At 44.4% G+C, this 12,329-nt stretch overlaps 1 long non-coding RNA gene across 1 annotated transcript; it reads right to left on the bottom strand.

Moving 5' to 3' along the window:
- Positions 1-450: 450 nt before the first annotated feature.
- On the bottom strand, positions 451-11,036 carry LOC142827557 (uncharacterized). Its single transcript, XR_012902227.2, has 3 exons — positions 10,755-11,036; positions 6,359-6,463; positions 451-1,229 (listed from the first exon to the last, which is right to left on the bottom strand). It is a non-coding gene; the product is annotated as an uncharacterized LOC142827557 (long non-coding RNA).
- Between the last annotated feature and the right edge of the window lie 1,293 nt (positions 11,037-12,329).

Genomic DNA, 12,329 nt, shown 5'->3' with positions numbered 1-12,329 from the left:
TTTGCTTTATCGCTCCTATAGTACTGTGGCTCAGTTTTCAACCCCATATTCATCTATTTAGGCTCCTAAATCCATATTTAGGTATTTGCTATTCAGAGATTATGAGATCCCCCCACAAATCTCACTGAAGCCACGAAGACCAATGTCTCTGGAAATCAAGACACTTATTTAAATGGCTCCATTGGGATTTAGGACCCTAATTTTTTAAAGTCTTGGCTCTTCTGGTAGGTCTATAATCTTAGTCAAGCCACTCGTGTAATTTGATCAAATAGGATGAATATTAATTCCAACAGCCTTCCCAATGTGTCATTTATTATAAAAATAAAGGTGTAATCTCTGATATTGTTTCTAAAATGAGTGATGTGATGATACAAAACTCTGTTTAGTAGCATACTACACAGTAACCTACTACAAGCAGAAAGCAGATAATCAAAAGTCTTTTGGAGGGAAGAGAGCACTGGTAATTTCATGTCAATTTTTCTGAAATAGTGAAAGAAAACATGTACTACAGGCAGTTTGATCATTTTAGAGTCATGTGTTTTACAAAGGGATACATCTACAAGAGTCAGATTATTCCCGGCTGGTGAATCCAGTGCATGAACAGAAGATGATTAATATTACTGAAATAATTAAATCATTGTTCCTAGGAAATGAAAATAACCAACATAGCTCAGTCTTATGATAAATAAAAGCAAATATTTGGAACCAGAGTCTTGGATTATTTTGGGTAATCCCATGACTTCCTCAATATGCACATATCCTCCAGAGGGACTTTAGTTCACAATGCATGAATTGACACAACAACATTCAGTATGCTTTTGTTTATTCTTATCCACCACATCAAATTTTTCCTCAGAAGCATTTGCACTCTATTTTCCATGGCTAGCCAATATTTTCAGTGTCAGGAGATTTAAAGTAAAGCAAGAAGGTTGCCATCACCTTATAATTGTTCCAAAAAACAACAGAACGTGATGCATGAAGTTTATAAAAGGAACTGATGATTGTTAAGTCTTTAAGGTGCTGCAGGTCTATTAGCTGTTTAAGTTTTCCCAATTGTTGTGTTATTTACAAATTTTATCGGTTATTTACAAATGTTGAACAGAACAGAGTCAGTGATCAATCCCTGCAAAACTCTGCTGGAAACACACCTGCTCAATGACTATTCCCAGTTTGCAGATACATTTTGAAATCTCTCGGTTAGCCAGCTCTGAGTCCATTTCATGTGCACCCTATTAAAAAAAACAAACAAGAACTCCATATAGGTATCAAAATGTTGTAGGCTACCAGATAAAATAGCTTACCAATGTCTAAGCATATATTAGGTCAATACATTTATCAACCAAACTTGTCATCGCATCAATAAAATCGTGTTTATTTGACAGCATATTTTCCATAAAAATATGTTGATTTGCATGAATTATGTTACACTACTTTAATTCTTAATTAATCAAGTCCCATATCAATTCCTCCATTATCTTGCCCAAGATCAATGTCAGGATGAAAGGCTTATAATTACTCAGGTCATCCTGTTTACCCTTTTAAAATTGGCACAACACAATCTTTCTCCTGTCCCCAGGCACTTCCCCGGTGCACCAAGACTTATTGAAAAACACCACGAATAGTCCAGTGAACTCCTCAACTAGCTTGTTAAAAACTCTTGGAGGCAAGTTATCTGGACATGCTGATTTTAAAAGGTCTGACTGGAATAGCTTCTATTTAATCCATCATTCAGCATTATTCACGGAAAGGAAAACATTTTATCATCACCACATGACAAGACCGTATCATCTATGTTTTCCCTAAATCCAGAAAAGAAATATTTAGGAACACTTCTATCTTTTCTGCATATGGTTTGCAACCTGGCCCTATGATGTGACTTCAGCCTTCTCATCTTTCCCTTCTGGGGTATTTCCCTCCTGCATTGCCCTAAAAAGGAACCTAGCAAGGAAATCCCTCCTAGTGCAAACACCACAAAGGGCCCGTCTCTTGGGACAATATTCAACACCCAATTGCATACAAAGGAGTGCCAGATGGCACACACAAAAATAAAATAGCAATCACAATTTCCAGAGTAATAAACCAGTAACTGTGGCTGTGTCAGAACTGGGGACAATGGAGAAAGGCAGGGCTACTCAACTTTGGAAGCCCTGGGGGCCACAATTATACTCACAGCATGTGTCAAGGGCCACAACTTAAGCATGATTGCATATACAGGCAAATATATATGCAAATAGCTTTTTTAATACTGACGGGCATGAATACAATGATCAGGGCAAGACTACACAGGCCCCATTTAAGTTAGTTCTGCTGATATTCATAAAATGCAATATTTACCCAATTTCCAGCCATATGACAGCACTTTTAATGAGCAATGACAGTCCAGGAATTTAACTACTAAAACGCATATCAACAGAAGACCATTATATTGACTCGCTGTTGTGGAACATGTCCCCAGTGGAGGCCATGTTCAAAGGATCTCACTCGCAGGCTGAGCGTTGAGCCCTGCATAAACCCAAACCGCACCCCAGGGCCACATGTTGAGTAGCTCTGGAGAAAGGGATCCAGATAACAACAGACAAAAACAATGCAAAAGCTCTACCCCTCCCAATATTTACCACCAATACTAACCACCCTGTGCTCTCTTCCTGCACCTAAGGAAACAGCGAGCCTAGGCCCAGCCTCTGATGTTCGACGGAGCGCTGAAACCAGTGATTGGTCTAGAGCAAAATCTCAGAATAAGCAAAGAATTGTGTTCATACAAAGCCTCTGCTACTCCAAGGATGGTAAGAGTTCCCGTCTGGCTCACCACCTAGATTCCAATTTGCTCCTGAGTTTCTGGTCTCCACTAAAAGTAGGGATGTGAAGGACCAGTCGACAGGCTAGTTGACTAGTCACTTCCCCTCCCCTTGCTGCCTCTATCAGAAAAAGCCAGCAAGTGGGGGGGGGGGGGAGGGCGGGGGGCTGGACTCGATGACCTCTTGAGGTCCCTTCCAGTCCTATTATTCTATGATTCTACTTCAAAGCAGCAGTGCCATTTGGAGCTTGGGGTCAGACCCCAGGCTCCACACAGCACAGCTGCTTTGAAGTGCTGCATGCAGCCTGGGGCCAGCTGAAGTGTCCCCAGGCTGCAGGCGGCATTTCAAAGCGGCAGTATCAAGTGGAGCTCGGGATCAGCTGGGGAGTCCCCTGCTGACCTTGGGCTCCATCTAGCACTGCTACTTTGAAACGCCAGGGGGATCCCAGCATCAGGCTGCATGCGGCATTTCAAAGCGGCAGCACCGTGTGGAGCCTGGGGTCCGGCCCCAGAGGACATTATTCAGTGTACCAGTAATCCCCCAAGGACTGAGTCTTCCCTGGGTAGGAACATGGAGGGTAGATAGGTCATCCTTTGCTATGATGCTTCTCAACATCAGAAACAAACAAACAATTCTTTGTCTCTGAGTTTGGCTTATGATTGGTTGTGGTTGCGTTCCTAGCATGTTCTGTTTCCAGGGTGGAGGTAGAACATGCTAGAAATACTAATCACAACCAGTGTGGGAAATGGAGTTCTGAGGCTTTGGAGCTACTGATGCTATCATCCTGGGATGAATTCCCTGGCATTTCAATGTCTTAATTTAGGATGACCCCCCTCTTAAGGGGGAGGGGGGGAGAACATATTGATAACTCCTACTACACTTTCCATATCCTCTTTATAGTCCTTATCGCTGCTGGCCACAGATTAACCCTTTGTGATGACCCTCAGCTTTCTTTATCAATCTTCTCTCATTTATAACTTCAGAAGTAGTGGGTCGTGCCCACAAAAGCTCTTGATACCATCTACATTTTTGTTGGTTTCTAAGGTGCTGCAGGACTATTTGCTGTTTAAGGGTTTTTTTCCAGATTCACATTCCTTAGTATCAACTTCCTCTTCCTTCCATTTATTATTTATTTTATTTTCTAAAGCTGTTTTCACTTCCTTTCTATACCAGGTGGTTTTTGCTTTCAACTACGATGGTCTTCTTCCCCAATTGGGGCTTTAGGAGCACCTAGTGCAGTGTTCTTAAAGGATTTCTGATTATTGTTAATACTCTTCTGATTAAATTCTTCCTCCCAGCTAAGTTTACTCTTAATCAGCTTTGTGACATTGGCTCTTTTAAAGTACCATGTATATATTCTGACAAAAAGGGCATTATTCTGTTTGCTCATCATAAATGTTATCAAGGGAATGCACACTGGTACCTCAGCTACCATTAATTTTTAATTCTGTGATCAATTCCTCCTTATCTGCTAAGACAAGGTCTAATAAAGAATTCCCCTGGGTTGGACACAACACTTCTAAGTTAGGAAATTGTCATATATAATGAAACAGCTCCAGGATATTCATAGGTTCACAAGATGGCTATGAGTGCCTACTCTGGCCTCATGCATAACACAGGCCATAATACTTTAATTAATTAATGGAGATTGCCTATCTCCTGGGACTGGAAAGGACCTTGCAAGGTCATCAAGTCCAGTCCCCTGCCTTCACAGCAGGACCAAGTACCATCCCTGACAAATTTTTGCTCCAAATCCCTAAATGGTCTCTGCAAGGATTGAACTCACAACTCTGGGTTTAGGAGACCAATGCTCAAACCACTGAGCTATTACTCCTTCCTGAGTTAATGCCTGATTCCAGCCCTGTGGCTGTGCTTGACCTGTATAGATCCTTTAGAAAATCTTCCAAGCTTTATTTAAAATTTCCAGTGGTGGAGAACTTACCACAGTCCCTAGTAAATTGTTCTAATTGTTTGTTACTGACTGTTTAACATTTGTGCTATTTCTAGTTTAATTTTTCTGTTACTTTTCCATTTCAGCCACAGGATCTTGTTATACTTCCTCGGCTAGACTGACAAGCCCTCTCATCAAATTTCTATCCTCGTATTATTTTCGAGTTTCTGCTTCACCGTCTCGGTTACACTAAATATATTGAGCACCTCGAGTCTCTCACTGCAAGGCACCTTTTTCAGGCCTGTAATCATTCTCATGGCTCTTCCCTGCACTCTCTCCATTTTTTCCCACTTTTTAAAAATTTGGCCTCCAGAACCGGAGGCAAGCATCCTTGTAGATGCACGTTCCCTCTAAGCTGCATAGTAGCACAGCCCCGCAGGTGCTTAATCAGTCCCTCCCAACCAAGGGCTCAGAACTCCATGCATGGACCTGCCTGGCTGGGGGAGGGGTACTTCTCCCTCAGTAACATCAGCAACTCCCTGCAGAGGACAGAGCAGTGAATCTCCCTCAGCGGTACAGACATATCCCCTCCCTATTGGCTGGGAGAGAGTTGCTGTCCTGTCCTCAGGATGGAGAAGTGCCCCTCCCACAGCCAGGCAAGCTCAGTGCCTGGCAACCTTGAGACCCTGGGCGGGGGTCATTAGCCAGCTGCAGGGCCATGCTGCCGCACAGCTTAGAAGGAACCTTGTTGTAGATCCTGAATCTGACCAGCACAGTCCCTTCAACAGAGGAGTCTGTGCTGCCATGGACACAGTGATTCAGCTCTGTTCATATCCTACGCAGCTTTCAGTTCTCAGAGTTCCTGTATTTTAGAGTTTCCATTTTAGGCCCATGTATTGGGTCCTGTTAACGTCACTATTTCTCCTCCCCAGCAGGGGACTGAGTTGCTGTCACAGTTGAGGGACTGACTAGAGATTGACGCTTCAATAGGCAGCTGAGCACTTCCATCTCAGCCAACCAAATCACCTCAAGGTATTAAGAATTACCTCAGAAGGAGGACGAGTGGAGTAGTGTCTCTCTGGCTCTTAGAGACATGGGGAAGGTTCTGGAATTTGACCTGAAAGCACATCTCACTGTGTCTGAGATGAGAGAGAAGCTCCAGGGAATCAGCCTAGGGAAGGTAAACACTGAGCTAGTTCTGAGGGCCTCTTATCTTGAAGGGTGGGAACCAAGAAAAGCAGCCAGTGAAGGAAACTTCTAGGGAATCCAGTTAATGGCTGAAGTTAGCCAGAGTCAGATGGAGCAAGTGGTGCTGCTAGGGGGTCAGGAACTCTCAGGAACCCATAGAGGGAAGTCGTAGCTAACAGGTGCAAAGTTCAAACCTGCATAGGAGCAAGAGGAAGACCAAGGACAGGGTAGGCCCACTGCTCAGTGAAGAGGGAAAACCAATAACTGGAAACTTAAAATGGCAGAGGTGTTTAATCACTTCTGTGTTTCATTTTTTTTACCAAGATGATGGATGGTGACGGGATGCCTAACATAGTGAATGCTAGTGGAAATGGGGTAGATTCAGAAGTTAAAATTTAAAAAAAGAACCAGTTGAAAATTACTTAGAAAAGTTAGATGTCTGCAAGTCACCAAGGCCTGATGAAATGCATCTCAGAATACTCACGGAGCTGATAGACGAGGTGTCTGAGTCATTACCTGTCACCTTTGAGAAGTCGTGGAAGTCAGGAGAGATTTCAGAAGATTGGAAAAGGACAAATATAGTGTCCATCTATAAAAGGGGAAATAAGAACACAACAGCTTAACTTCTGTGCCAGGAAAGTTAATAGCGTAAATAATTAAGGAATTAATCTGCAAATACCTATCACCTTATTATCTTCCAGTTAACAGCCAGCATGGATTTGTAAAGAACAAATCATGTCAAACAAATCTCAAAGCTTTCTTTGATAGGATAACAAGTCTTGAGGATAAGGGGGAAGTGCTGAACCTGGTACACACTAGGCTTTAGTAAAGCATTTGATGTGTCTTACATGACCTTCTTATCAATAAACTAGGGAAATATAACCTAGATGGAGCCACTATAAGGTGGGCGCATAACTCTCAGAGAATAGTCATTAATAGTTCACAGTCCTGCTGGAAGGGCATAAGAAGTGGGGTTCCACATGTGGCTTGCAGCCCACAGTGCAGTTTGGGTATACACGGAGCTCAAACAACCGCATACAAAGGAATCCAATGCATCAGGGAAGGGCAGACAAATAACCAGTGGCAAATTTCTAAAGTGCTTGTACACAAATGCTAGGAGTCTGACTAACAAACAGGTACCTGACCTGGAGCCACTATAAGGTGGGCGCATAACTCTCAGAGAATAGTCATTAAAAGTTCACAGTCCTGCTGGAAGGGCAGATCAGGTACAGGGTGTTGGCGTTCCTAGCCCCCAGGAAGAAGGTGCCAGGAGCACCAGGGAATTGTGTGAAAGAAGCTATTTGCATATATATATTTGCAACCACACTTAAGTTGCAGCCCTCAGCATGTGCTTTGGGTATCATTGTGGCCCTTGTGGCTTCCAAAGTTGAGTAGCCCTGGTCTATAGTTTTAAAGCATTAAATTAGTAAGTGGAGAATGGGTTGGCTCAGTATTCCTGACAGGACAAAAAATGTTACTCAGAGTGCCAGGAAACAGCCAAGAAGGACTGTCAGAAACAGAAGTGTGCAAAAAGCAGATTAATGGACAATAATTGATGAAGATTGTCATGAGCCAAGGAAATCATGTGGGTAGAGAGAGATATCTTAGAGTAATTAAACAGGACTCTGACATCTAGTCTCCCTGCTGTTCGCTTTACAAATTGCAAATCCTTCCCATCCTAAGAGATCAGCTCCTTCCGTTTAAAACCTGCAGCACATTTGATGCTTAAAATGCAAAGCACAAAGTGCCATGCTTTTTCTCTGGAATGCCTTCCTCACATCTGCTGGATATGTAGCTTGTTTGGTTCTTGCAGTTCTGTTTAGAAATAGTTGTTTTCTGCGGGTGGGAATGAACGGTGAAAAGTATATACATACTTGTAAGGGCCCAGATTCTTGAGCTACAGGAACAGCGATCACAGCTAATACTGAGAAAAAAAGAAGAGCAGGTGCCATCTTCATAACTTTCCCTTTGTTTCCAAGGGTTGCTATAATAGATACATGAACTGGCAAACCTAAGTCGCTTATGCTGTACCAATTATTTGTGTGGTGGTTGCATTTAGAGGCCCTGACCAACATCATGGCTCCATTGTGGTAGGAACTGAACAAAAGCCGAGTAAGAGACAGTTCTGGTCCTAAAGACCCTATAGAATAGATGGACAATGGGAGGGAGGGAAAACCGAGGCACAGAGTTGAAGCCACTTGACTGAGGTCAAGGGAAGAGTGAAGGAAGAACGGGGCATTCCTGAGTCTCAGTCTGAGGCCCAAGCCTCTGGGCCACACAGCTTTCTAATCTTATGCTGTTTTGTTATCAGGGCCACCAACAGGAGGGGCGAAAGGGGCAGCTGCCCCAGGGCCTGGTGATTTAAAAGGGCCCGAGCTCCCGGCCTCCACTACCATGGGAGCGGCAGCAGCCAGAGCACTGGGCCATTTAAATCACCAGTGTAGCCACAGGTGGTGCAGGCCACACAATGCTGAAAGGCTGGCTAGGGAGGACCCTTCTGGGGGCCTAAAGTTCACCCCTCCCACCCCCACCCACACACATCACCTTGCCCAGGGTTCCAGCAATTTTGTCAGCCGCCCAGATTGCTGTGTGGTCAAGCCTGAGGAGTAACTGTAAAAACAGTGCCGTCTTGGACAACCGAACTGTGGCAGTCAGGGCACTAACTCCTGACTTTCTTCACAAAAATGTTGAGTGCGCTTTTCATTCTTGTTAACAACACAGAGCCAACAGAGCTATGGGAGAGGGAGCTGGATTCCCATTCGCAAAAAATAAAAGAAAACAAGCCTGACACAGTTGAGGGCAGCCAGACTCGTATTCCCCCTCTGTGGTCTAGCGAGAATGCCCACTCTAGGTTCCCAACCTCTCAGTCATGAGATCTCTTGGGCAGAGACCAACATCTCTCCCTTTCAGAATGGGTTTTCCCCCACCCAGCCTGCACCATGCCCTACCTACACCGTGTTGTTCTCCGAAAGCTAGGCTGCTAAAGCAGAGACTCTGTCCTGGTTACTCCACCCTTCGAAGGCTCATGAACAGCGGTGTGAGTTACCCCACAGCTTTTTCTAAGCATTCACAGTTATTCTTAAGATGAACGCATTACAAAGGAACCATTAAAAACAGTAAAAGAAAACATGCTAGTATGCGTACCAGAGATCACCCCACCACCCACCTCCAGGAGATGTTTTGTCCGGAGTCAGTCCTTTAAACGACACCAAAGGTGTCATTACAAATTCCTAACAAGCACACACATGCATAAGTTAGTCTGCTCTTTATACAGCCTGTGTCTTTGATCTTCAGATTCCAGGAACAGGCAATAAGTATCCAGTGGTCCTTTTCATAGAATACTAGGACTGGAAGGGACCTCGAGAGGTCATCGAGTCCAGTCCCCTGCCTTCATGGCAAGACCAAATACTGTCTAGACCATCCCGGATAAACATTTATCGAATCTACTCTTAAATATCTCCAGAGATGGAGATTCCACAACCTCCCTGGGCAATTTATTCCAGTGTTTAACTACCCTGACAGTTAGGAACTTTTTCCTAATGTCCAACCTAAACCTCCCTTGCTGCAGTTTAAGCCCATTGCTTCTTGTTCCATTCCCAGAGGCCAAGATGAACAAGTTTTCTCCCTCCTCCTTATGACACCCTTTTAGATACCTGAAAACTGCTATCATGTCCCCTCCCCCCCCCCCCCCCAATCTTTTCTGACATTGTCGCTTCAATAGCCTGGATTTTTCAGGAATTCAGGGGGGGAATTTGCATTCACCTCCCTCTAGAGATATTTCCCAGGAAATCCACTTTACATGCATTGTGCCCAAGAACTATTCTTTTCTTCTCACCTTGTTCAGTAGAGTTCTTTGATCATCCAGACCTACAGCAGTACTCTACCGGTGCCATTAATTCAAAAGAGTCCACAAAGATGCTTGAACTTAATTCACTGAAGTATTTTTTCCCCAAGGACATTTGTGGGAAATTGCCATATTTATCATAGCACCCTGAGACAGGCTTCTGGTTTTGTGGAAATTTCTTTGTTGACTCTGTATTCGTGATTGATCAGTTGTATAAAACACATCCTATTTACAGACTGTCACTCCATTTATCATGATGTGCCTCTTCAGCCGCTGTGAAGGTAAGAACTGGGAACAGTTTTCACCAATGACATTATTTGGCCTGCAGAACCATTATAACTGTAATGTACGTTGTTTATGTACCCAATTAAAAGTTTGGGCTATTTGTATGACCTTGATAAAGCAGTCTTTATAGATCAAAGTCAATTTGCTCAGCATATTCACACATTCCAGTTCTTGACCAGACAGCCAGTGAAGGTGCAAATATAATGGAAACTGTCAGTTTACTGTAATGGGTTTTTTTCCCTCTCATCACAGTGTTTCGAATGACCCAGAGGGAATACGAGGCGTGACCTCAGAGGCCTTTCTTCATGAAATAATTCTCACTTAGTTTCAGCAGCCAAAACCATCCTCACACACAAAATCCAAAAGTTTCTTATTTTTTATAAGAGCGGTATATTAAAAGAAACAGAAATTTAAAGAAAATCCAATTTCCATTATTGCTTATTAATCAGTCACAGCTATTAAATATGGGAAGCTTTCACTTATTGTTTAGGTCTTTGTAATGGGATTGGCACCAACCTTTCATGAGCACCCCACTCTGATTAGGCGTCTCCATGGTATTTAAACCAGTCCTAGCCCTGCCTTTAAACCAGTCCTAGCCCTGCCTTTGTCCCCCATCTTCAGGTGAGTGTTCAGTCCTCTGGGGGGAAGGGGTTACTACTGTCCAATGATAGGCCCTTTTCCAGTGTCCAGGGGAGAGGAGGAGCCAGAGCCCACCCACATCTCCAAGCCCCAGCCTTCACCAATATCTTACCTTTTGTCCAGGGCTCCTCTAAGCTCAGGCCCAGACACCAGCCAGGAGCGCTCCTATGCTCCACTGGCCCTTACTCAACTGAGATGTCCACTGTGTCTCACTTCCCTCAGCAGCCACGCCATACAAGCTCCACCAGCTCAAGTGAGAACCTGCATTGTCTTCAGCTCTGTAACTCCTTTTATATGGCACTCTTGGCCCCTGATTGGCTGCTTTCCCTGCAGCCACTCTAGCCAGCTTGGAGGAATTCTCCACTGCTCCTTTCTTGTGATGGGCATTGCAAAATCCTGAGACCACCAGCAGGGGGTCGTTGTACCTACCCCACCCCATCACAGTCCTATTCAGAAATGTTATTCCTTCTGTATATCATATGAACTGCTCCAGAGAAGAATTGAGAATCAACACAAAATAGATCACCCACTAGAGTAAGAGTAAAAAGGGAAATTATTTTACCTCAGGAAACCAATTGCACATGGATAAGTGAGAACACCACATATCTGGAATAACGCAGCATGTCCATGGGAAACTATTTGCAGTGTAGTTCAAAAGGGGCTATATTATTGTAGTCCTTACCTGTGTTCTGTCTCTACTCCAGCTAATAATCCACATACACACCAATAAGGCTCAGCCAGGATAGAAGGGGCTCACACAGCCCAGTCTCGGGGTTCTGCTCTGTGGCTCAGGCTCAAAGGTTCACCCCCACACGATTGCTCCAGCCCAGGCCCACCCACTGTGGGAGTGCAAAGGGGGCAGTTGCATTGGGATCCAGTGAGACGAAAGGAATTCCTGGGACCTTTAAATAGCTGCCGGAGTGCTGCACTGCACACTCTGGGAAGCCATGAAGGAGGCACAGTGCTCTCCAGATAGTACTGGGAGCAGCCTAGTCCTACCCCTGCCTCTTCCATCTGAGGCCTCATCCCTTTGGGGTGGGGGGCACAGAGCAGACCCTCTCCTGCATTGCCCAGAGGCCCGGCAAGGCTGTCAGCCTAGAGTTTGCCCTGGTTCAAGGCTTAGGGCACCAGAACTCAGAGTTTCTTCCCCTGTGGCTTCTGCTGGGGGTTGGGGTGACTGGGTGAGGGCTTCCACCCCCTTAGGGCTTCTTCTGAGGCTGGGGTGCCCATTTTTTCTAGGGATTCCTAAATTGGCTAGGAGCCTCTGCCTTCATCTGTTCCTAGCCTGGACTAGAAGCTAGGGAGTTCCCAGGAGCCATAAACTTCCACTACCTGCAGGAAGCTCAGAGCTTCGTCTCTGAAGACAGCATGGAAGCAAGGGTGTTAATATTGGAACGTTCCCCTCCCCCATGATCCCATTTTGGGTCAAGAGCCCCTGGTTACAACACTGAAATTTCAGATATAAATGTCTGAAATCATTAAACTGATTTTAAAACCCTCTGGCTGTGAAATTGACCAGTGTAGACTGTGAATTTGGTAGGGCACTGCACATTCATTTGTCAATGCTTCTCTGGTATCCTTCTTCAGCTTTGCCCTTTGAAACAGAAGGACCTTTGGGAAGCTCATCCTGCCACATTAATTTAATTGGTCCTTGAAGTTACAGAAGTGGGATTTTTCAAAACACCCT

The sequence above is a fragment of the Pelodiscus sinensis genome, chromosome 3 (assembly GCF_052426305.1).
Source record: "Pelodiscus sinensis isolate ZL-2025 chromosome 3, ASM5242630v1, whole genome shotgun sequence".
Classification (NCBI taxonomy): Eukaryota; Metazoa; Chordata; order Testudines; family Trionychidae; genus Pelodiscus; species Pelodiscus sinensis.
This window is presented reverse-complemented; position numbering and strand designations above follow the sequence as displayed.